Raw genomic sequence first — 26,557 nt, forward strand, 5'->3', positions numbered from 1 at the left:
AGTCAACAGCAGCCCTCGCTCTGGGATTGCTCCACAATCCCTAAACTCCAGCTCCCAGCCGCTGTGCCTTCCAGAGGACCTGCGTCCCTGCCCAGGGTATGTATGGCTGTGGCAAGGACTGTCTGATTCTCATTCCATTTAGCTGTCACAGATCAGTTGTTTCACTCTCAGCCTTAAATGTTCTTCCTCTGACTCAGACCATTGCCCCAATATGGGGATTGGATCCCTGCTTCAGTTCCCCCACTCGCTGAGGGCAGGTCCAGTCCTACCAACACTTCTGTTTTTCCCTCTAGTTCCTTCCTTCTACTGAGTTTGAGTGGTTCTATATATTCTTTTCCACTGGTCAGTTACTCCTGTCCGCTCTCAGATGGTGTTCTGCATGCACTCTGCGTCTGAAGATGTTTTCCTGATGTGTCTGTGGAGAGAGATGTACTCCATGTCCACCTACTCCTCTGCCATCTTATTCTCCCTGAGAATCAAATATTTTAATTCACATTTCTGAGTGGAAGTCAATGGTATTTCACCACCATAACTAGAATATTGTCTCTATAAAAAAATTAATTCCTGCTGTATTTAAAATGGATAACCAACAAGGACCTGCTGTATAGCATAGGGAACTCTGTTCCATATTACCTAAATAATTACCTAATATTACCTAACAACATAAATGGGAAAAGAATTTGAAAAATAATAGATACATATACATGTATAGCTGAATCACTTTGCTGTACAACTGAAACTAACACAACATTACTAATCAAATATACTTCAATATAAAATAAAAAGTTAAAAAAACAAATTACAAACCCAGAATAGTGGTGAAATATATTCATTCAGATTCAGCATTGATATATTCTTCCTTCCTCACCTTTAACCTCTTATTCTCTCCAGTGAAGTGAAAATCACTCAGTCGTGTCCAACTCTTTGTGACCCCATGGACATACAGTCCACAGAATTCTCCAGGCCAGAATACTGGAGTAGGTAGCCTTTCCCTTCTCCATGGGATCTTCCCAACCCAGGGATCTAAGCCAGGTCTCCCACATTGCAGGTGGATTCCTTACCAGCTGAGCCACAAGGAAACTCCAAGAATACTGAAGTGGGTAGCCTATCCCTTCTCCAGTGGATCTCCCTGACCAAGGAATTGAACCAGGGTCTCCTGCATTGCAGGCAGATTCGTCCAGGATGCTTGCAAATGCAGTCACTATATCAATAACAAGATTTAACAAAGGCACTGCCTCAATGTTAGCATTTTGGACAAAAAAATATATTGTATTTGATTTCAGGGTAGCTCTGCAACTGAACTATGTAGTTGGAAAACTGTTTGTGAAAATCAAGTGAAATATTAAATACATAAGGTCTCCCAGGTACCCAAGAAAGTACTAAGCTCTGAGGCCCATGGTGATTATCCCGTAATGCTGGACCAGCATTTCTACAGCCAGAGTCACAGGAGCCTAGGAAATCTGTCACTGTCAGACCCTACAATATTCTAGCTCCTTCAGAAGCTTGGGGCATCCTGAGTGCTATGTTCCCCTCCCCTCATCCTCCACTGGCCTTGCCCCACCTTACAAAGCCCAAAGTGTCAGGATTGATTTTATGCTGAAATAGTGGGGTCCCCAGTGATACACATTCTGTAACCTGAATTGATCCCCTGGAGAAGGAAATGGCAATCCATTCCAGTACTATTGCCTGGAAAATCCCATGGACAGAGGAGCCTGGTAGGCTACAGTCTATGGGGTCGCAAAGAGTCAGACACGACTGAGCAACTTCACAACTTCACAACCTGAACTGAAATACACATAACCCATGTATTATGGCTGCTGCCTCCTTGGCTTACCACAGGGGGCAGACACCAACCAATAAAGTGTTTAAAGAAACAAATTCCCAAGGAGAAGCAAGGAGTTACAGAAATGTAGAAAGATGAAAAGGATAAATTTTCAAATGTGTATTCTGGTGCCACCTTACTAGTGCATCACATGAAATGGAGTTTATTTTACTTCTTTAAAAATAAAGAGCTCTTCACTAATGCTAAATATGCATGAGCTGAAGGTTTGAAGCTAGGGTGATAACATTTTTCTGCAGAAAAATACTTCTGGATGGTATTCTCTTTTTTACACCTCATATTTCAAATTTAATAATTCTATGAATGTTTTGCTCAGATGTTATAATACCCCCCAATGAATAATACATTCTTAGAAAATATCTTTCCCAAGGGAGAAATCCCATGAACATTTATTTTAACTCCCCTTGCCAGTCATTGGTTTTCATCCTTTTCTTTCTAAAAACCTGAGCAAAGACACATATAGCATTGTTATTTTCAATAAAATAAGCTATATGCCAAAGTCAAAAATCTCAAATGTATGGAAAGCATTATGAAGTATTACATTACTGGTTATTGCTCTGTACAGACTTGCCTATGCTGTCTTGTCTTTAATTTTAGCAGAATGGTGATGTACAGGAACAGCTAAGCCTGACTGCTAGGATCTGAAATTTTGCTTCGCCACTTACTGAGTTATCTTGAACATGCTATAATTTCTTTTTATCTCAGTTTTTCCATCTATAAAATGGAGATAATAACTGCTGCTGCTGGCTAAGTCACTTCAGTCGTGTCCGACTCTGTGCAACCCCATAGACGGCTGCCCACCAGGCCCCGCCGTCCCTGGGATTCTCGAGGCAAGAACACTGGAGTGGGTTGCCATTTTCTCCTCCAATGCATGAAAGTGAAAAGTGAAAGTGAAGTCACTCAGTTGTGTCCAACTCATAGTGACCCCATGGACTGCAGCCCACCAGGCTCCTCTGTCCATGGGATTTTCCAGGCAAGAGTACTGGAGTGGGGTGCCATTGCCTTCTCCCTATCATATTGTTCTGAGGGTTAATTGAGTTGATATTTGTTAATTATGGACATTTATTTAATAATAGAAAAGTGTCTGGCAATTGCATTTGTTTAAGTAAAACACATATATATTTTTTCATAGCATTACTATGCACTAGGTCAACATTATTATACTAATGATTTGGTCTCCTTTTCCTTTTCCATCCAGAATGTTTGTATTAGTTCATTTGACATAAGATGCCTTTGGGAGCTGTGTGTTTCAGTTTTCTCATCTATGGAATGGTGATGATGATCTTGTCTTAGAGATCTAAGAAGAGATGGAGTGAGGTAGTACATGTGAAATGCTTGGGAAAAGTTATGGCTATAATAGGCATGCAATAAATTCTCATGATAAATAAAAATAACTATGTGCAATGTCATCAGCAAAACTCAAAAACTCGCGTAAAGATTCAAGGAGATAAAATGAGTATCACAGAAATGAAATACTCATTTATTAAAATATTTAGATTGTTTTGTTCTTTGATTTATCAGATTCAAATTAGAGCTATTCACTCTATATTTTCAAAAGAGAGTGGGTGATTCATGTCAGTTCAGTTCAGTTCAGTCACTCAGTCGTGTCCAACTCGTTGCAACCCAATGGGCTGCAGCACTGCCAGGCTTCCCTTTCCATCACCAACTCCTGAAGCTTGCTCAAGCTCCACTGAGTCAGTGATGCCATCCAACTATCTCATCCTCTGTTGTCCCCTTTTCCTCCTGCCTTCAGTCTTTCCCAGCATCAGGGTCTTTTCCAAGGAGTCAGTTCTTTGCATCAGGTGGCCAAATGATTGGAGCTTCAGCTTCAGCATCAGTCCTTCCAATGTATATTCAGGACTGATTTCATTTAGGATTGACTGCTTTGATCTCCTTGCAGTCCAAGGGACTCTCAGAATCTTCTCCAGCATCGTAGTTCAAAAGCATCAATTCTTCAGCACTCATATTTCTTTATGGTCCAACTCTCACATCCATACATGACTACTGGAAAAACCACAGCTTTGATTAGACAGACCTTTGTCTGTAAAGTAATGTCTCTGCTTTTTAATATGCTGTCTAGGTTTTTCACAGCTTTTCTTCCAAGGAGCAAATGTCTTTTAATTTCATGGCTGCAGTCACCATCTACAGTGATCTTGGAGCCCAGGAAAATAAAGTTTGTCACTGTTTCCATTGTTTCCCCATCTATTTGCCATGAAGTGATGGGACTGAATGCCATGATCTTGGTTTCTTGAATATTGAGTTTTAAGCCAGCTTTTCCACTCTCTTCTTTCACTTTCATCAAGAGACTCCTTGGTTCTTCTTCACTTTCTGCCATAAGAGTGAAGTCATCTGCATATCTGAGTTTATTGATATTTCTCCTGGCAGTCTTGATTCTAGCTTGTGCTTCATCCAGCCTGGCATTTTGCATGATGCATAGAAGTTAAATAAGCAAGGTGACAATATACAACCTCAATATACTCCTTCCCCAATTTGGAACCAGTCCATTGTTACATGTTGGATTCTAATTGTTGCTTCTTGACCTGCATACAAATTTCTCAGGAGGTAGGTAAGTGGATGTATGGCAAAACCCACCACAATATTGTGAAGAAACTACCCTCCAATTAAAATAAATAAATAAACTCAAAAAGAAAAAGAAAAAATTGGAACTAACTACGTGCCTAACAAATGGTAGCTTCTGCTCTTTGGGGTTAAAAGAAAAAAATATTTGGATAGAATTTTTGAAAAAATTTCTTCCTGTGCATATTTTCTTCTTTTCATTTAGTTTTAATGTTTCAGCACCAAAATATTTTCCAGGAAAAAGAAGTATTGTGCTAGAACTGTAGGCTTGTGGAATGGTAGGACAGATTGAATTTAGGAACGTAGGTTCTTAGGGTCACATGGGCCCACTGAGGTGTGGAGATTTTTTTGGAAAGCCTCTAAAGTATGCAATTGGAAGGAAATTAGAAGGCTCTGAAGAAGGTGTGGCAGTGGCCAAGAAATGCAAAGATTGAGAACTCTTGTGTAGGAAGAGTCTATGTCAGAGCAGTTTAGCTAATGCCAGATAGACCTTGTTCAATCACAAGGACTGGAGCTTGGGGCAGCACTCTAATAACTAGGCAAACTGATAAGGACAAGGCAGCACAAAGACTTAATAGAAAAGATACAGCTTTACTAGGGCAGAACGCAGTTACTGAAACTGAGCTACAAGTCAATAGCCTAAGTTTAGAGATGAGGATATACCTTGAAAACAAAATGAGAAATGTCCCTTCTTAGGGAAAACTTAGGTTAAGGCTGAACTTATAGATGACAGCCTTACTGTACCATGTAATGTACACTATTTCACCAAATGCACTTATGAATGTCAAGTTCAGCTCAGCAAAAGTCAAAGCAGGGCCATTTACTATGTATTTCATGGATATGTACAATTTACTTTTATGCCAAGGAGTTTTTGTTTTGTGTTGATATTGAGAATTAAGAGGCTGGGCCATATACATCTTCTTATGAAGAGCAACGATTGGATTGAGAAATATACATGAATATGAAAAAATGAGGCTAGGAAATAAAATAATTTTTACTAGCTAAATCAGCAGGTGAATGATGGAGGTGAAGTAGACTTATAGCAATTATACTTGAATTGCTTTTCTCTTTTTCAAACATGTGGTTTTGGGCTCCATCAGTAGAATTAGAGATTTGTAGGATTTGTTCCTGGAATGAATAATTCCAACCAAGCAGAGAGTTTACAACATGGAGCTTGGTTCCCAACATCGAAGGACCTCAGTGTGGCCAAGCCATCTGTCTGGTGTGAGAAGCTGGGCAAATGATAAATTGTATCCTGTCAGGCAAAGACAACAGGGAAAAACTGTTGAAGAGAGGCAGAGGCCCTGTTTGACTTATGCAGAGAGTTGATAACTTCACTTTTTCTCAAAGGACAACTGGATCTCTGACCTAATATATATTTTTAAAAGAGAAAAAAAAAAAAGCACTCACATCAGGATATAAGAATTAATCCTCCACTGCTAAATGCCTAGGGAAAAAATGGGGTAATAGTTTTTTTTGAGGGGTAGTGTTTGCAATGAAAAATCCTGTACTCAGCCAGATTATTGGTCATGTGCTTTGGCAACAGAAAGTTCTTTTCTCGTATGCAAACTCTCAGAAAATAGGCTGCCAACATTCACTTCAAGAAAAAAAGAAAGAAATTCACCAGTCAAACAAGAGATTAATTCAGAGATCACAAAAATGAGGAAGTTGCGGTATAAAATGTCAACCAGTAAGCACTGAAACTATTTGAACATTGCTTCTTTTTATCAACAGCTGTAAAATTTCAAGTAAATATTAAAAAATCAAGGGAAGATACATAGCAAACATTAATAACAAATCAAACCACTGAATCCAGATTATCTTTTATTAAAACTGGGCAGTGGAATGAGGTTGATGGCAAGAGGCATGGAAGTAAAGTCTGCTAGGTTTCTTATCTTTCATAGGAGGAAGTCAGTGAATGGCACTTCTGCACTGAAGTAGAATATTTAAATATATATATTACAGTACACTTTTCAAATGTTAAATTTTAAGTAATCAGTAGAAAAATAAAAATAGAGTGGCTTATAAATTATTATAGAAACTAAGCAAAGAAAATATCTATGTGGAGAAAGACCAGTGAAAAGGAAACAGAAAGAAAGCAGAAAATAAATAGAGCATGAATCACAGTGATACTCATGTGACTAAATATTTCATACACAATCGTAAATGAAAAACAGGTTAAGCTCACCATTAAAACACACTCCAAAATATCTAAACATGTACATATAAAAAATAACCCAAAACAAAGTATGAGGAAAAATAAACAATAAAAAGATAGGCAAAGGCATATTCAGCAAATTCTATTGTTTATTAGGCGTGAGATTATGAATATCCACTGAGGCATAATTACAAAACAAAACCAGTAAATGGAAGAAAGATAAAGGCTACTATTCACACTGAAGATACAGAAGAATCAAAATCTATGCAGAAAATAACAGTATATTAACATATACAGAGTAGAAACTGCTAGAGGAAATGGGAAGGAAATAAGACAGTGCAATGGTTTTGAACATGACTACTTTCAATTTTTGACAAGTGATAAGACATAAAGTAAAGACATTAAACAGTCTATTTAGTGGATTTAATTATTAAATTGATAATTGACATTTCTTCCTTTAAAAATATTTCAACACTTTCATTTTCCTTACATTTATCAAATCAATGATATACTAGACCACACAGGAAACATCAGTAAATTCCTCAGTTGGGTCATATTTCAGAATAACCCTTCAATGAATCTCAAAATTAAGCAAAAATATTCACAAATATGTGGAAATTAAAAATTATTTTTAAGGAGGTCTCAGATCAAAGATGAAGTTTTAAAATGAAAATTTCAGGATTTGTAATTTTGGCAATAATGCATAATACATACCCTGAAAAGTTTCACTAGAAACATGCATTACTATGTGGATAAAATATAGCAAATCATTTTTTAATGTATTCACTGTAATGGAAGTGAATCCCTTGAGGTTAAAAAAAAAAAGAGAGAGAAAAGTAATTAGAAAATAAAACTGAAATCCACAACTTTCGTGCAGAAGAGTTCCAGAAAAGCTAGAAGCTCTCCCAGGAGACCAGGCCTTGGACCTATGTGTGGAGGAGTTTGGAAGTGAAGCTCCTGAAGAAAGCTGAGAATCAAAAGGGCTAAAGTAATTATTAGTAAAAGATTAGATGGAAAAAATAAAAACAACAATCTAGAAACATTTCTCATGAACAAAGAAAGAAGACAACCATGAACAAAAGGTCTCCGTTGCAAATGTGCAGCCACATTAGTTTGGAGTTTAAATTTACACTTCTCATGTGTCTAAGGGAACCACAAGCTGATAATTGAATTTAAGTTGATTCAAAAGCAGCAAAACATAATGTGCATAGTGAAAGACAAATAATAAACATGTATGCATGCTCAGTCATGTCCAACTTTTTGCGACCCCATGGAATGTAACTCACCAGGCTTCTCTGTCCATGGAATTTTCCAGGCAAGAATGCTGGAGTGGGTTGCTATTTCCTTCTCCAGGGCATCTTCCTGATCCAGGGATCGAACTCACATCTTTTGTGTCTCCTGCTTTCATTGGCAGGTGGGTTCTTTACCAGCTGAGTCACTTGAGAAACCCAAATAAAACATAAAAATGGACAAAATAAACAGCATGAAATAAGATAGTTTACATATGCTGTGAGAAAAGGTACGTGTCTTCCAAAGAGGGATGACTTATCCCAGGCAAGATGAAAATTCCACAGAAAAAGTCCACTGAATATAAGTTTGCAATTAAAAGTAGTACACAAGGAAATTAGGCAGAGTGAATGAGAACAACGGCAACATAGAAAATATGAGAAAGAAGCACAAATAATAAAAAGAATAAACATTTTAGAAGGAAACAAAAAATTTGCAATGAAAAATATAATCAAATATACTTGTCATGAAATGTTTACTCACACTATTAGGAATTTTAGAAGAGAATTGAACCAATGAAGGAAAAAAATCTATTTAAAGAGACAAAGCTTAAGATTTTCTGTAATTGACTACATGAATCTCTGTATTCAAGAAGCAAACCTGAATCTTAGGCAGGTAAAAGGAAGATGATATCAATACCTAAATGCATCAGTTTCTTAAGAGATCACCAAAGGTAAAGGGATCTTTACAAATAAATGGACAACTTACTGAACGGGAGAAAATATTTGCAAATGATGTGACCAATAAAGGCTTAATAGCCAACATATATAAATAGCTGATAGAAATCAACATAAAAAAAACAACCCATTAAAAAACAGGCAGAAGAACAAAATAGACATTTTTCCAAAGTGGAAATGCAGATGGCTACCAGGCACATGAAAAGATGTTCAATATTGTCAAACATTACCAAATTCAAATAAAAACTGTAGTAAGATATCACCTCACACCTGTCAGAATGCCTATCATCATAAAGAACACAGATAATAAGTGTTGGTGAGGAAGTGGAGAAAAGGGAAAATAAATGCATCCTAATGAGGTTCGTGACATTGTACAGGAGACAGGGATCAAGACCATCCCCATGGAAAAGAAATGCAAAAAAGCAAAATGGCTGTCTGGGGAGGCCTTACAAATAGCTGTGAAGAGAAGAGAAGCGAAAAGCAAAGGAGAAAAGGAAAGATATAAACATCTGAAAGCAGAGTTCCAAAGAATAGCAAGGAGAGATAAGAAAGCCTTCTTCAGCGATCAATGCAAAGAAATAGAGGAAAACAAAAGAATGGGAAAGACTAGAGATCTCTTCAAGAAAATCAGAGATACCAAAGGAACATTTCATGCAAAGATGGGCTCAATAAAGGACAGAAATGGTATGGACCTAACAGAAGCAGAAGATATTAAGAAGAGGTGGCAAGAATACACAGAAAAACTGTACAAAAAAGATCTTCACGACCCAGATATCATGATGGTGTGATCACTGACCTAGAGCCAGACATCCTGGAATGTGAAGTCAAGTGGCCCTTAGAAAGCATCACTACGAACAGAGCTAGTGGAGGTGATGAAATTCTAGTTGAGCTATTCCAAATCCTGAAAGATAATGCTGTGAAAGTGCTACACTCAATATGCCAGCAAATTTGGAAAACTCAGCAGTGGCCACAGGACGGGAAAAGGTCCGTTTTCATTCCAATCCCAAAGAAAGGCAATGCCAAAGAATGCTCAAACTACTGCACAATTGCACTCATCTCACACGCTAGTAAAGTAATGCTCAAAATTCTCCAAGCCAGGCTTTAGCAATATGTGAACCATGAACTTCCTGATGTTCAATCTGGTTTTAGAAAAGGCAGAGGAACCAGAGATCAAATTGCCAACATCCGCTGGATCATGGAAAAAGCAAGAGAGTTCCAGAAAGGCATCTATTTCTGCTTTATTGACTATGCCAAAGCCTTTGACTGTATGGATCACAATAAACTGTGGGAAATTCTGAAAGAGATGGGAATACCAGACCACCTGACCTGCCTCTTGAGAAATTTGTATGCAGGTCAGGAAGCAACAGTTAGAACTGGACATGGAACTGGTTCCAAATAGGAAAAGGAGTTTGTCAAGGCTGTATATTGTCACCCTGTTTATTTAATTTATATGCAGAGTACATCATGAGAAATGCTGGACTGGAAGAAACAGAAGCTGGAATCAAGATTGCTGGGAAAATATCAATAACCTCAGATAGGCAGATGACAGCACCTTTATGGCAGAAAGTGAAGAGGAACTAAAAAGCCTCTTGATGAGAGTGAAAGTGGAGAGTGAAAAAGTTGGCTTAAAGCTCAACATTCAGAAAACGAAGATCATGGCATCCCATCCCATCACTTCATGGGAAATAGATGGGGAAACAGTGGAAACAGTGTCAGACCTTATTTTTCTGGGCTCCAAAATCACTGCAGATGGTGACTGCAGCCATGAAATTAAAAGACGCTTACTCCTTGGAAGGAAAGTTATGACCAACCTAGATAGCATACTCAAAAGCAGAGACATTACTTTGCCAACAAAGATTCATCTAGTCAAGGCTATGGTTTTTCCTGTGGTCATGTATGGATGTGAGAGTTGGACTGTGAAGAAGGCTGAGCACCAAAGAATTGATGCTTTTGAACTGTGGTGTTGGAGAAGACTCTTGAGAGTCCCTTGGACTGCAAGGAGATCTAACCAGTCCATTCTGAAGGAGATCGGCCCTGGGATTTCTTTGGAAGGAATGATGCTAAAGCTGAAACTCCAGTACTTTGGCCACCTCATGTGAAGAGTTGACTCATTGGAAAAGACTCTGATGCTGGGAGGGATTGGGGGCAGGAGGAGAAGGGAACGACAGAGGATGAGATGGCTGGATGGCATCACTGACTCGATGGACGTGAGTCTGGGTGAACTCCGGGAGTTGGTGATGGACAGGGAGGCCTGGCGTGCTGCGATTCATGGGGTCGGAAAGAGTCGGACACGACTGAGCGCCTGATCTGATCTAATCTGAATGTTCTTAGCAGCACTCTTTACAATTGCCAAGATATGGAAGCAATCTAAGTGTACATCAACAGATGAATAGATGGAAATGTGGCATACACACACACACACATACACACACACACTGGAATACTACTCAGCTACAAATAAGAATAAATTTTGCCCTTTCCAACATGGATGGACTTGGAGGACATTATTATGGTAAGTGAGGATACGTCACTTGGAGGATATGGTAAGTGAAATAAGTCAAACAAAGAAAGACAAATAGTGTTTGATATAACTCATATGTGGAATCTTAAAAATTACCTAGTGAATATATGATTCACTAGCTTGTTGTATTTTTTAGATTCCCTGGTGGCTTAGTGGTAAATAATCTGCCTGCCAATACAGGAGACATGGGTTTGATAGCTGGATTGGGAAGATTCCCCTGGAGAAGGAAATTGGCAATCCACTCCAGTATTCTTACCTAGAAAATTCCATGGACAGAGGAGTCTGGCAGGCTACAGTCCATGGAGATGCAAAAGAGTCAGACATGACATAGCGACTAAACAACAACAATAGCAAAAAGAGAATAAAACAAAAATGAAGCAAACTGACAGACACAGAGAAAAAACTGGTGATACCATTGTGGACAGGGAAGGCAGGAGGTACAATATTGGGGTAGGGAACTGCAAAGTGCAAACTTATCACCTATAAAATAAGCTGTAAGGATATATTGTAGAACATGGGAATATAGTCAATATTTGATAGGAACTATAAATAGAGTACAATCTTTAAAAATTGTGAATCATTATATTGTATACGTGTAACATATAATATTGTACATCAACTATACTTTAGTAAAAGAGGAACTACATGTTTGGAAAATTGAAGTAGCCACATCTAACTGTTATGACTCTGATGATGACCAAAAATATGTGGAGTGAGATGACTGCTCCTCAGGGCAATGAGACTTTCAGAATGAAAATTATATCTCAGATCCTTAAACTCGCTTGAATTATGTGACTCTCAGCCAACTCATATTCAGAGAGTCACAGAATTTCTATGATGATTCTAAACAACATCTCTCATTCCTAAAGTTCTACGATAATCTCTCTGGAAAATCAGAAACAAAACTTAATTGTATGGGTTACATAAAATAAATTTAGAGCCTCATCAAATCTCTTATATGAAGTCAAGGCATCACTTGGGAAGGAAAAGTTGCTGAGATTTGGAATAGAACATTTGGGAAGACTTGGATAATGTTAAGAATATTGAACATCTAAACACTCAGAAGTTCCTTTTCTGAACTGTAAATAATGCCTTGGAAGAAGCCTTCCCTTCTGTGTTTCTGATTAGTCTGCTTTTATTAAGGTTTTTTAATTACTTTTCCTGGTACAGTTATCTTATAAGAAATACATCTTTTCTCCTCAAGATTTGCCTCAAGTATATTGTAACTAGGATCAGTTCTTAGCATGCTCCAAGCAGTTATGCTCATAGTAACCTGGGAGAAAATATCTCATATGTCAAAATGAATTGCAAAATGCTTGTGCATGGAAAAAGTCAAATTTATTTATATGGCTGCACCTACCAGTGAATCTGAATGTAATGTGTTGGTTGCGGCAGGTGGAAAGGTCTCTAGCATTTTACCTGGTTGGTTGAGTAAAAATTTTTGACTCAGTGGTTACTCAATGAGGTTGAGATATCAGAACTTCCTTGGTATAATATAGAGGAAAGAATCCAAGGGCTTAAGGAAATAGGCAAGTTGGAATGGATTTATCATGTGCAACTGGTCCTTCCCATATTGGTTTTTCTGAAAGGGCACTCCCTTCACTAGATTACTGAGAAATTACATAGGTGAGAGGAACATTTATATCTTTAAAATATAGGAATATCTTTGGTGGACCAGGTATAGTGTTGGAAGATGCTGTCATTGAGCTGAGTTCCTCATGAGAATAATGCAATATTTAACTGCCAGAGACTAAGTGTACATTTAATCTGAAGTTTTAATCCATAGAAATATTTTGCAGATGATAATAAATCTCATCTTCCTAAAAATAAGGTAAATGTGCAGACTAGCAAAACATTACTTGATGTAGAACAATAAAAATTCTGAAGTGAAAGTGTTAGTTCCTCTGTCATATCCGACTCTGCGACTCCATGGACTGTAGTGCACCAGCTGCATGGAATTCTCCAGGTAAGAATATTGGAGCGGTTTGCCATTTCATTAATCAGGGGATCTTTCAGGGAAACATGTCAAGCAGTGTGCCAAATTCATGATTTGAGTAACTGCAAAGGAAAATCATGTCTTCTTTCTTAATTCCTGACTGAAGGCAGTTCACAGACCAAGACTGAAGGAGTCTTTGGGGTCCACCGAAACCCTGCCATTGGGATCTATCATTTATCTTTCCTTCAGTCTTGTCAAAAGAGATCTGAGGCCAATTACTAGAGTAATTGTGCACTGAAAATAATGAAATATCTAAACTCTGAATCCCCAAGGCTTAGTCAATCCCCAAGAGTTTAGATATTTTGTCTGGAACTTATGATAATCAGGTAATAATTGAAGTTATGTTCTAAGTTTGAATCACCAAGTGCCCAAAAGGTCCATGGCCTCATCCTGCAGTTATTTCTCCAGTTCCTAAATGTGTAATTGACCTCTGGCAGACACACTTGGCATTTGACAGGATCTCTGCAGTGGTCCTCTGATCCAGGAAGTGAGGGCTGTTACAGCAGGAAGGGCAAGTGGAAGCCTCTGAACTTTCCCTCCTCACCAGGATATTTAACTGAAAGCAACACTGCATCCCTGCAGAGAATTGCAGACATGAATGCCACCGTGAAATGTTTCAAAGATGCAGGGTGTTGATATGTTCACACTCCCATTTATCTCTTCCTGTTGGCTTGTACAGAAGGTGATGGGTCTTTGGAAATGACTGCATTATTTTAGCTTAATCAGGCATAACTGCGATTATAGCTACTGTTCCAGATATGGATTTTTCCCCTAAGTTCTTTTTACTCAGAAATTGTGACCAGCCATCATTTTGAAGAATCTATTATAGGATGGACTGAACTGAATTGTGTGGTGGGCGTAGATCAGAGAAGTGTAATGCTGGGATCAAAGCAAACCATTTGGTGCTTTGCCAAGATCTTTCCAGATCACTTTTTACTGTTCTATGTGCCATAGTCTTACGCTCTTTTGTTTCCAAAAACCAGCAGTTATGGTCCTTATTTTTGTATAACTGTCTTAAGGATATTTGTGCCTTACATTGCTTGAATGAACATCAAGGAATGTCAGGGAATTTATATTTCCTTGCGTGTGCCCAGTAACCATACACTGACATGTTTGGGCATATGAAAGCCATTAGCTTCTGTGCCTTGGGTTTTAGTTTACACATCACTGCTCCCTGTGGGATCAACTTGAAGTTGCTTTATGCAGAATTTGATCTGAGACTGTATCTTTGCTGGGCTGTTATCCTTTCCCTATCCTTCCTTTCACTATCTTGCTAGTTTTCCATGGAAACACTCAAAAAGTTAATTGCATGGGAATCCTTGACTTAGCATCTGCTTTGGGGAAAACAAACCTAAGATATCAGCAATTACCTGTTGGAAAATACAATGGAAAAATATAATTCCATTCATAATAAATCAAATCAAAAATGTAAAATGCATAAAAGTAACAATATGAATTAAAGTACAAAATACTGCTGCTGCCAAATCACTTCAGTTGTGTCCGACTCTGTGCGACCCCATAGACGGCAGCCCACCAGGCTCCGCCGTCCCTGGGATTCTCCAGGCAAGAACACTGGAGTGGGTTGCCATTTCCTTCTCCAGTGCGTGAAAGTGAAAAGTGAAAGTGAAGTCGCTTCAGTCGTGTCTGACTCTGTGCGACCCCATAGACGGCAGCCCACCAGGCTCCCCCGTCCCTGGGATTCTCCAGGCAAGAACACTGGAGTGGGTTGCCATTTCCTTCTCCAATGCATGAAAGTGAAAGTGCAGTCACTCAGTCGTGTCTGACTCTTAGCCACCCCATGGACTGCAGCCTACAAGGCTCCTCCATCCATGGGATTTTCCAGGCAAGAGTACTGGAGTGGGGTGCCATTGCCTTCTCTGACAAAATACTAGTGAGTATCATTTAAAAGAGGGCTTGAAAATGGAGATACAGGCTATGAACATGTGTAGAAAGATTAAATATCATATAAATATTTTCTCCTAAATTTATATAAAGATTAAAGCCATTTCAAAAGTATTCTAAAAATTTTGGAAAAATTAACACATAATAATACTATTCATCATACTGAGATTACTATGTCAAAATTGTTATTGTAATGGTTATATCAAGTTTATTTCTAATAAATCTTACAGTATTTTGAAAATATATTTGGCATGGTTAAAGGCATTATTTACAAAGTGAAAGATAAATAACTTCAAAGAAAACTTCTTACCAAAAAAATCAAAAGAAGGATATTCTCTAATTATATAATAATAATAGCAACTACTTACTTAGTCTGTCATATATACATACCTATGATATATACATATATCCATACATATATGTTCAATCATTTAATCTTCACAACTTCTCAATAAATTATGTGTAGAGTTAGAGAAAAGGAAATCTACGTATAGATGGGTTAAGTAACTTGTCAAGATCTTACAGGTAGAAATTGGTTGGACTGGGATTTAACTCCAAGCATTTTTAATTCAGATTCAACTCTCTTAACCATTTTGCTATGTATTTGTATATGCTAATAATCCATTTACCAAAGACAATGAAAAAATTGGAACCCATCACAAGCAAGTCATTCTGTCATATGGAAAATACATATCTCTACCAAAAGAGATATTTCAAAACTGTTCTGAAATATCTCTACCAAAAGAGATATTTCAGAACAGTTTTGAAAGAGAGCAATGGAGGAGAATATTGTAAACATGTTCAAAGTGATTATCCTGAGGACCAGCATTCAATGGATGTGGGAATGGGGCTCAGTTGCATTATATTTCTAAAGTTTATTAAAACCATTTGTCTGGTATGCCAGTTATCTCTGTATCTTCAACAACCATTCTTGTATGATCAGTCCTCAAAATGCATTTAAAAATTGAAATGGCAGTTATTCTTTGCTCTTCTTCATCTTCTACTTTATCATCTATATTATTTACTAGCACTGAACAGAGATTTATTGATTTATTCAGACTTAGGGTAATGATTACAAATGTCTGGCTGAAGAATCTCTCTGATAGTTTCATCTGGCTACAGAAGCAGAATCACCATAAAATATCTCCATCTGTTCTGTCAAGCTGTATGACTCACTGTGACTGTAGGTAGTTGAATGACCTACAGAATGATCATGGACATTTGACCTGTACCTAACATTCAGGCCATCAATTGACAAAATGAAGCAGATCTTGGTCCCAATCCAGGATTAGATTTAGTAATAAAAATTTAACTCATTTTTGATAGCTCATTCAATCACATATTCTAAAAGGCAGTATTGAAAAAAGCTTACTCTTATTGAAGAGACATGCACTATGATTGTAGTCTTATTTTTCTCTTAAAATTATTTTCATAATATATTTATGTCATTTTATGACATAAAAATATATTTATGATTTGACAAAAAATAATAATATACTTTTGTCATTATTATTTCCTTTAATATTCACTTTTTCTTATGTATTTAAAAATGAATTATCTTTAAGTGCATATTTAAAAAATATGAACAATGACAGTTTTATTTCTATCAATTATCTATAAATATTATACTCATTAACACCTATTGTTTCTTAGGCATAGTGTTTAAGTCATTTAAGTTTATTGAGTCAAATGCATTTCAATATCAATACATTTTTTCCATATAATTAGTGAAAAATGAATTGGAAGTTAACAGCTATTTATCCTTTCTGAAGATGATGCTGTTATAATCAGTGAATAATAATAAGACCAGAGAATAAGCATTCTATATCTATTCTCTTAGTCTTCTCATCTTAATCTTAAAGCCAGTTCACTGAAAAGTGAAAAGAGATGGGGTTAAATACAGGAACAAAAATAAATACGTTTTTCATTTGGTACAGTGAGAGGATTACCAATGAGGGTGATGATTTTGTGCTTCTACTGATGAAAAATGGCTAACTGGTGAGGAGTGAATACTCTGGCAGGAAACAGAAAGCAGACACATAATTCATGAACCAGACAGAGAGAGAGAAGCCTCAGAATAAAGATAAGTGTAGATAGACGCGTGTGTGGATGGCAGAGTGCACCGACAGAGGCTGTCGCCCTCATGGGAAGGCGGAGGTATCAAGGCTCAGAGCACGTTTCATCTGTAGGCGGTAAAAAGCAACCTAAAATGTGAAAGAATGGTTGGTTATAGAAAAGTGATGAAATTGTTTTCAGGAAGAAATAATTAAGAGGCATTTTAAAATAGAGAAACAGTAGCTTCTGTTTCTCCTTATGCATTCTTAATAAAATTTGGACTTAGTTTGGTATTCAGTAGGGATGAACTTTGAAAACATATTACCTACGTGCCCATTCACAGCATTATACACAGAAGGAAACTGAGGTGCAGGGAAGTGATGCAGCTTTCCAAGGTCCTGAAGCTAGATGGTGGCAAAGTTGAAACGAAGGGCAACACTTTTCAGATGTGAGATTATATTCAAGGGTTTATATTTTGGATACTAATGGCCCACCTTCACTTTTTTTTTTTAATACAAATTATAAGGGTTTCAGTTTGGAGAAACATTTATAATAATTACTCTACTTTGATGATTCTTTTTTTTTTAATTTAATTTTATTTTTTAACTTTACAATATTGTATTGGTTTTGCCATATATCAACATGAATCCACCACAGGTATATACGTGTTCCCCATCCTGAACCCTCCTTCTTCCTCCCTCCCTGTACCATCCCTCTGGGTCGTCCCAGTGCACCAGCCCCATGCTTCCAGTATCGTGCATCGAACCTGGACTTTGATGATTCTTAATTCAGTTAAACTCAGAACATTTTCCCCATACCCAATATATGTAAGCACTATGCTAAGAAGCAAAGTTTAAAAGAGGCACTGTCCTTGCATTGAAAGGGAGCTTATAAACAATTAAGAGAGTCATGTGAAGAGTTCACTCATTGGAAAAGGCTCTGATGCTGGGAGGGATTGGGGGCAGGAGGAGAAGGGGACGACAGAGGATGAGATGGCTGGATGGCATCACTGACTTGATGGACGTGAGTCTGGGTGAACTCCAGGAGTTGGTGATGGACAGGGAGGCCTGGCATGCTGCGATTCATGGGGTCGCAAAGAGTCGGACACGACTGAGTGACTGAACTGAACTGAACTGAACACAGAAGTATGTCTAATATACCAATAGCTTGTTTCCCTACCTCCCTGATAATGAGATTTACCTGTGACATGTTAGAAATACAGAATCCTGTGTCTCTGTCTTGGAGATTCAGATTCTTAGATCTGGAGTGAAGGTTCTTCTAATTGATAATTAATATTCCAGATCATTTTTATGATCGGGCAGATTGGGTAGACATTACTGCCATATTTCCCAAGTTTGTCTGCATATTGGAATCACCTAGTGAACTTGAAAAACTAATACTTCTTCTTTCCCACTCCCAAACATCATCCTTTGATTAATTATTCTGAGGCATAGCCAGGAATTTAGATTTTTAAAAATCACCCAGGTGATTCTGAGGAACAAACAATTGTGGGAACTACTTCACTATGCTACTGGGATGTGGTGCTTAAGAAAAGTATCATGAAGGAAATGCCCAAAACCTTTTTAAGTTCATACTACCAAAAATTTACCACATGATAGGCATTTTTCATATATTAGTTTTTCAATTTTTAAATAAACCTATCAGGTTAATACAATTATTATTTATATTTCATAGCTTAAAAATATATAAAACACGCTCAAGCCCATAGCCTGTAAAAGTGACTGAGCAGATATTCAGAACTAGATTTTTCTGAATCATTAGTCTGGGTGTTTGTCACTTTGCCAGACCAACTTTCAGATGCAGCTTGAAGGATGGTAAGGTTTGAACTGACAGAAATTGTGATGGAAGGCACTCCAAGGAAGGCACCAATGTCAACAGAGGGAGGAGGGAGTGTGACAAGTCAAGTCCGGAAGTTTGTCTCCAGATAATGGAAGGTCTTCAGTTCTCTGATTGCTTGGATAATCATCAGGGCATTGGTTGGTCCACTGATTGATTCATTCATTTATTCAGCTATTTTACTGTCATTTTTAAATAACATTGCAAGCATTACACTGAGGGTGGTGACTGCAGTCATGAAATTAAAAAAATCCTTATTCCTTGAAAAGAAAGCTATGACAAACCCAGAAAGCTACTAAAAAGCAGAGACATCACTTTGTCGACAAAGGTCCAGATAGACAAAGCTATGGTTTTTTCAGCAGTGATGTACAAATGGGAGAGTTAGATGCCAAAGAATTGATGTTTTTGAATTGTGGTGCTGGGGAAAACTCTTGAGAATCCCTTGGACAGCAAGGGAGTCAAACCAGTCAATCCTAAAGGAAATCAACTCTGAATATTTATTGGAAGGACTGCTGCTGAAGCAGAAGCTCCAATCTTTTGGCCACCTGATGTGAAGAGTTGACTCATTGGAAAAGACTCTGATGCTGGGAAAGACTGAAAGCAAAGGGAAAAGGGGATGGCAGAGGATGAGATGGTTAGATAGGATCCCTGACTCAAAGGACATGAATTTGAATACATTCCAGGAGATAGAGGAGCACAGAGGAGCCTGGCGTGCTGCAGACCACATGGTTGCAAAGAGTCAGACAGGATTTAGTGACTGAAAAACAAGTATTACATTGGAAAAATTTTTTAAAAAAGCTCTTTTAGATTGAACACAAGAGTTAAACATTCACATAGACTTTTGACAATGAACTTGTTTCAATTTCTATTTTATTTCTGTTAACATGTTATAGAAACTCATAATAAACATGTTGATAACCAAGACATCATTGCAGACTGAAGAGTGCTGAAAGTCCACTTTTGCTGGGCCTTTAAAATATCAAATAAGCAGGAGTAGGAAGAACCCTGGTGGCTCAGATGGCAAAGAATCCACCTGCAATGTGGGAGACCTGGGTTCAATCCCTGGGTTGGGAAGATCCCCTGGAGGAGGTATGGCAACCCACTCCAGTATTCTGGGATGGAGAATCCCCATGGACTGAGGAGCCTGATGGGCTAAAGTTCATGGGGTCACAAATAGTCAGACATGACTGAGCAACTAAGCAATCTTACCCCAAAATTATTATATGGAAATTAATAGAGCTAGGGCTACATATAGCAATCTGGATTAATTTTAAAAAGAAAATTGAGAAAAAATCTATAGAGGGCTTGAAATATATTTTTATTTCTGCATGCATATATACTAAAATTTTAAACATATATGAAAATCAGTTCAGTTCATTTCAATTCAGTTGCTCAGTTGTGTCTGACTCTTTGCGATCCCATGGACTTTAGCACACTGGGCTTCCCTGTCCAACACCAACTCCTGGAGCCTATTCAATTTCATGTTCATCAAGTTGGTGATGCCACCCAACCATTTCATCCTCTGTTGTCCCCTTCTCCTCCCATCTGGAATCTTTCCCAGCATCAGGGTCTTTTTTAGTGAGTTGCTTCTTTGCATCAGGTGGCCAAAGTATTGGAATTTCAGCTTCAACATCAGTCCTTCCAAGAATAGTCAGGATTGACTTTCTTTAGGATGGACTGGTTGGATCTCCTTGTAGTCCAAGGGACTCTCAAGGGTCTTCTCCAACCCCACAGTTCAAAAGCGTCAATTCTTCGGCACTCAGCTTTCTTTATAGTCCAACTCTCATATTCATATGTGACTACTGGAACAACCAGAGCTTCGACTAGATGGACATTTGTTGGCAAAGTAATGTCTCTGCTTTTTAACATGCTGTCTAGGTTGGTCATGCCTTTTCTTCCAAGGAGTAAGTGTCTTTTAATTTCATGGCTGCAGTCACTATCCGCAGTAATTTTGGAACCCAAAAGTATAAAGTCTCTCACCATTTCTGTTGTTTCCCCATCTATTTGCCATGAAGTGATGGGACTAGATGCGATGATCTTAGTTTTCTGAATGTTGAATTTTAAGCCAACTTTTGCACTCTCCTCTTTCACTTTCATCAAGAGGCTCTTTATTTCTTCTTCACTTTCTGCCATAAGTGTGGTGTCATTTGGGTATCTGAGGTTGTTGATATTTCTCTCAGCAATCTTGATTCCAGCTTGTGCTTCATCGAGCCCAGCATTTCTCATGATTGGCTCAGACAGTAAAGCATCTGTCTATGATGTGGGAGACCTGGGTTCTATTCCTGGGTCAGGAAGATCCCCTGGAGAAGGAAACGGCAATCCACTCTAGTACTATTGCCTGGAAAATCACATGGACAGAGGAGCCTGGTAGGCTACAGTCCATGGGGTCGAAAAGAGTCGGACATGACTGAGCAACTTCACTTTCACTTTCATCCTGCATATAAGTTAAATAAGCAGGGTGACAATATACAGCCTTGATGTACTCCTTTTTCTATTTGGAACCAGTCTGTTATTCCATGTTCAGTTCTAACTGTTGCTTCTTTGACCTGCAAACAGATTTCTCAGGAGGCGGGTAAGGTGGTCTGGTATTCCCATCTCTTGAACCATTTTCCAGTTTTTTATGATCCACACAGTCAGAGGCTTTGGCATAGTCAATAAAGCAAAAGTAGATGTTTTTCTGGAACCCTCTTGTTTTTTCGATGATCCAGCATATGTTGGCAATTTGATCTCTGGTTCCTCTGCCTTTTCTAAATCCAGCTTGAACTTCTGGAAGTTCACGGTTCATGTATTGCTGAAGCCTGGCTCGGAGAATTTTGAGCATTACTTTGCTAGCATGTGAGATGAGTACAATTGTGCAGTAGTTTGAACATTCTTTGGCATTGCCTTTCTTTGGGATTGGAAAGAAAACTGACCCTTTACAGTCTGTGGCCACTGCTGAGTTTTCCAGATTTGCTGACATATTGAGTGCAGCACTTTCACAGCATCATCTCTTAGGATTTGAAACAGCTCAACTGGAATTCCATCACCTCCACTAGCTTTGTTCATAGTGACGCTTCCTAAGGCCCACTTGACTTTGCACTCTAGAATGTCAAGTTCTAGGTGAGTGATCACACCATCATGATTACCTGAGTCATGAAAATCTTTTTTGTATAGTTATTCCATGTATTCTTGCCACCTCTTCTTAATATCTTCTGCTTCTGTTAGGTCCATACCATTTCTGTCCTTTATTGTGCTCATCTTTGCATGAAATGTTCCCTTGGTATCTCTAATTTTCTCAAAAAGATTTCTAGTCTTTCCAATCTATTGTTTTCCTCTATTTCTTGCATTGATCACTGAGGAAGGCTTTCTTATCTCTCCTTGCTATTCTTTGGCATTCTGAATGAAAATGGGTATATCTTTTCTTTTCTCCTTCGCCTTTAGCTTCTCTTCTTTTCTCAGCTATTTGTAAGGTCTATTTGTAAATTTTAAAATATATGAAAATGATAAATACAAAGTTCATATTTTGTATGAACAGGGATGCTGTGGCTGATTTTATTTTCCAGTTATGGCCACAGTAATATTCTCATTCTGAACTTTCTTATGATGTGACCTGTCATTTTTTTTTTTTTCATTTGGTATTAGGTTTATGCTCATTTACCATGGAACAACAGACTTGTTTCAAATAGGAAAAGGAGTACATCAAGGCTGTATATTGTCACCCTGCTTATGTAACTTATATGCAGAGTACATCATGAGAAACGCTGGGCTGGAAGAAGCACAAGCTGGAATGAAGATTGCCAGGAGAAATATCAATAACCTCAGATATGCAGATGACACCACCCTTATGGCAGAAAGTGAAGAGGAACTAAAAAGCCTCTTGATGAAAGTGAAAGAGAAGAGTGAAAAAGTTGGCTTAAAGCTCAACATTCAGAAAACTAAGATCATGGCATCTGGTCCCATTGCCTCATGGCAAATAGATGGGGAAACAGTGGAAACAGTGTCAGACTTTTTGGGGGGCTCCAAAATTACTGCAGATGGTGATTGCAGCCATGAAATTAAAAGACGCTTACTCCTTGGAAGGAAAGTTATGACCAACCTAGATAGCATATTGAAAAGCAGGGACATTACTTTGCCAGCAAAGCTCCATCTAGTCAAGGCTATGGTTTTTCCAGTGGTCATGCATGGATGTGAGAGTTGGACTGTGAAGAAAGCTGAGCGCCGAAGAATTGATGCTTTTGGACTGTGGTGTTGGAGAAGACTCTTGAGGGTCCCTTGGACTGCAAGGAGATCCAACCAGTCCATCCTAAAGGAGATCAGTCCTGGGTGTTAATTAGGACTGATGCTGAAGCTGAAACTCCAGTACTTTGGCCACCTCATGTGAAGAGCTGACTCATTGGAAAAGACTCTGATGCTGGGAGGGACTGTGGGCAGGAGGAGAAAGGGACGACAGAGGATGAGATGGCTGGATGACATCACTGACTCGATGGACGTGAGTTTGAGTGAACTCCGGGAGTTGGTGATGGACAGGGAGGCCTATTGTGCTGAGATTCATGGGGTGGCAAAGAGTCAGACACGACTGAGCGACTGAGCTGAACTGAACTGAACTATGAACTTGACTGGACCTGTGTGACTATCACAAACAGTGAACAAGCCTTCAGAGGATTTCAGCCTCTCATAGTCACCCCCATGCTTGAAGTCTTCCCAGCTTAAAATCCAGACATCACAGAACAGAGTTAGTGCTTCCTCACTGAGCCCTTTCCCAATTTCTGATACACAGAATCCACAAACAATATAAAACAATTATTTTTTAAAAGACCAATGATATATGACTTTAAAAAATACATGAGTAAGTTTTGTTCTTTTTAGGAAATAGGTCTCTGGAGATTTCTAGATTACACAAGTGGCGTTAACATCTATCCCTAAGCAAAACGCTTCCTAAATGACGGTACTTTATATTGAGTGCTTTTTTCTTTCAGTACAATTGGAATTCTTCAGATTATCAGAGAAAATGCAGCTGGTGTTGTTTGTCTAAAGAAAGCTGATTTCCCTTTTTACAAGAATAAAGAAAGCTGATTTCCCTTTTTACAAGAATATTTTTTCTGTAGGCCATGGAGAAAGTAGAGAATGTTTGGTAGCAAGAGGAAGGGGATTTTGGAGACTCTTGAGTATTGAATATTTCTGGGAGAAGAGTTTCCTGTGTACAGAATCGTATTTTCTCTGTTGATTCTAAAGTTACTGACATTTTCATCAGTTGTGAGCATATGCACGGTCGTATGATATACATTGTATCAGTACCAACAAACCAGCACTAAGATAGATAATACGACAAAGTGACTCTATCAGATTATTTTGGTCAATTAGCTTTTCCATGTGAAGGAACTAAATGTCAGTGGGATGATGATACTAATGTTAGGTATTACATTTAGAACTTAGGAATGCGCATCTGAATTCAATTATTGTTTATTTATCAAATATGTTTTTAAGTATTTCTAATGTGTCAAGCAGTGCAGTACACAGTGACATTACAGAGTGAGCAAAAAAGAACATTTCCTTTTCTCCATGATCTTGCAATCTAGTGGGGAAGGCAATCAAATAACTATATAAACGTACAATGGATATATGTTGAATGTCATTTATTCAGTTCAGTTCAGTCGCTCAGTCATGTCTGACTCTTTGCGACCCCATGAACTGCAGTATGCCAGGCCTCCCTGTCCATCATCAACTCCCGGAGTTTACCCAAACTCATGTCCATTGAGTCGGTGATGCCATCCAACCATCTCATCCTCTGCTGTCCCCTTCTCCTGCCCTCAATCTTTCGCAGCATCAGGGTCTTTTCCAATGAGTCAGCTTTTTGCATCAGGTGGCCAAATATTGGAGTTTCAGCTTCAACATCAGTCCTTACAATACATTGTCTAATAAATACAAAGTATGTGTGTTCATCATTCAGTCATATCTGACTCTTTGTGACCCCACGGACTATAGCCTGCCAGACTCCTCTGTCCATAGAATTCTCCAGGCAAGAATAGCTGGAGCGGGTAGCCATTCCCTTCTCCAGGGATTTTCTTGGCCCAGGTATTGAACCAGAGTCTCCTGCTTTGTAGGCGTATTCTTTACCATCTGAGCCACAAAAGAAGCCCAGTAAATACAATAGTACATGCAGATTAAGAAACACCCAATTTAGTGAAGAATATATTAGTTATAATATATTATTATGTTTATAATATAAAGTTAAGAATATGTATGAGGGAAATCAAATTACCTGTTTATATAAGGAAAAATGAAGGTTAACTTTTCAGCACATTGTCTAGCATAGCAGTTGTTTGGACGGTCCAAAAGTATGCAGAAAACAAACAAACAAACAAACACAAAAGTATGCAGAAAACAAACAAACAAAAAAACACAAAAGTATGCAGAGAGCTATGACAAAACAGCCATTCTGTCAAGTCTGCCAGCATCTCTATTAGGCATTTGGTTCAATTATCTAGTGGAGAAGAATAATAAGGAGAAAATACAAGAAGAGCTGTTTTATGACCCTGGATATAGATCATTTTTAAAATGCTACTTGTGAATTTAATACTAAATGGATTTATTATTTGTAAAAAAACTGGAAATAGTTTGATCATCCTAAGGATGTATGTTAGATTTATAGTTTGTAAATTAATTGAAAAATGAAATTGACCTTATTTCTTTAACTTAAAAAGCACAGTGAACATAGTCATGATAAAAAAAAAAAAAAAAAAAAAAAAAAACTCAGCAAAGGACATATTTGAACAATGCTTGGAATCCTGTTGCACTGAACTTATAGACCAGTGAAACTGCATCTTATTTATCTGAAGCTTTGCAAAGACTCAGCAGAAGGCCTCTTTCCAAGCTCAGATTTCACTGTGGCTTTCAAGAGAGTTGTCACAAAGCAATCTCCTACAAAAATCTCTCATCAAAATTCCACAGAGTCAAGTGTAACAGACTCAGTAATTGAACCTTTATCCAGCATGGAGATGAGATGCCTTCCAAGCTAGTATTACACCAGTAAAAGCATGTCACTGGTTACCAAGAACAGTTACCTTAGATCAAGAATATGATCCAAAAGAGAGCAAGCGTGTGTACATGCATCTGTTTTATGAAGCTGAAATCCAATCTGTGGCATTCAAAGTTTCTCAAAGTTATCATAAAAAGCACCAAGCTAGAGGTAACATGGAATGGTATTTTTATCTTGACCATGTTATAATGCATTTACTTCCCAGTTCTTTAAACATTAAAAAGATTCTTATTAATCACTGGATTATTCAACTGTCTCTAAATAAAATGGAAAAGTTTTAGGAAATAAGGGGGACAGTAATTCTAACATATCAAAAGAAAATAAACTTTAAAGTACATGGTATTGTGAACTTAGGTTTTCTTGCCATTGTGAAGACTTCACACATTTCCTTCCACCTTTGAAATGTACAAATGTGAAGGTAATAATGCTTAAAATGACTCTACTGTAAATTTTCCCGTTGTCTGATTAACACTCTTGTATCAGATGGCTAGAAGTAAAATAGATGCAACTTTGTCTATTTTTTTTTAAAGCAGAAAAAGCATTCTTGTCAGATTGCTTCACATTCTTTAAAGAACTCTCAAATACAAAGTCTTCATTCATCCTCCAAACTTCAAAGCAAGTTGTACGTAGTTGAGGTATCATGGCTGTTCTGAACATGAAGAAATAGGTGCC

At 38.0% G+C, this 26,557-nt stretch overlaps 1 protein-coding gene across 2 annotated transcripts in view; it reads left to right on the forward strand.

Annotated features, from left to right (window-relative positions):
• Positions 1-26,128, forward strand: part of ZC2HC1A (zinc finger C2HC-type containing 1A) — a 209,084-nt gene extending 182,956 nt beyond the window's left edge. For both annotated transcript variants that reach the window (XR_011570619.1, XR_011570621.1), the window contains exon 10: positions 1-26,128. The gene's annotated coding sequence lies outside the window, so the exon portion shown is untranslated.
• Positions 26,129-26,557: the final 429 nt, after the last annotated feature.

Source organism: Bos indicus, chromosome 14 (assembly GCF_029378745.1).
Source record: "Bos indicus isolate NIAB-ARS_2022 breed Sahiwal x Tharparkar chromosome 14, NIAB-ARS_B.indTharparkar_mat_pri_1.0, whole genome shotgun sequence".
Taxonomy (NCBI): domain Eukaryota; kingdom Metazoa; phylum Chordata; class Mammalia; order Artiodactyla; family Bovidae; genus Bos; species Bos indicus.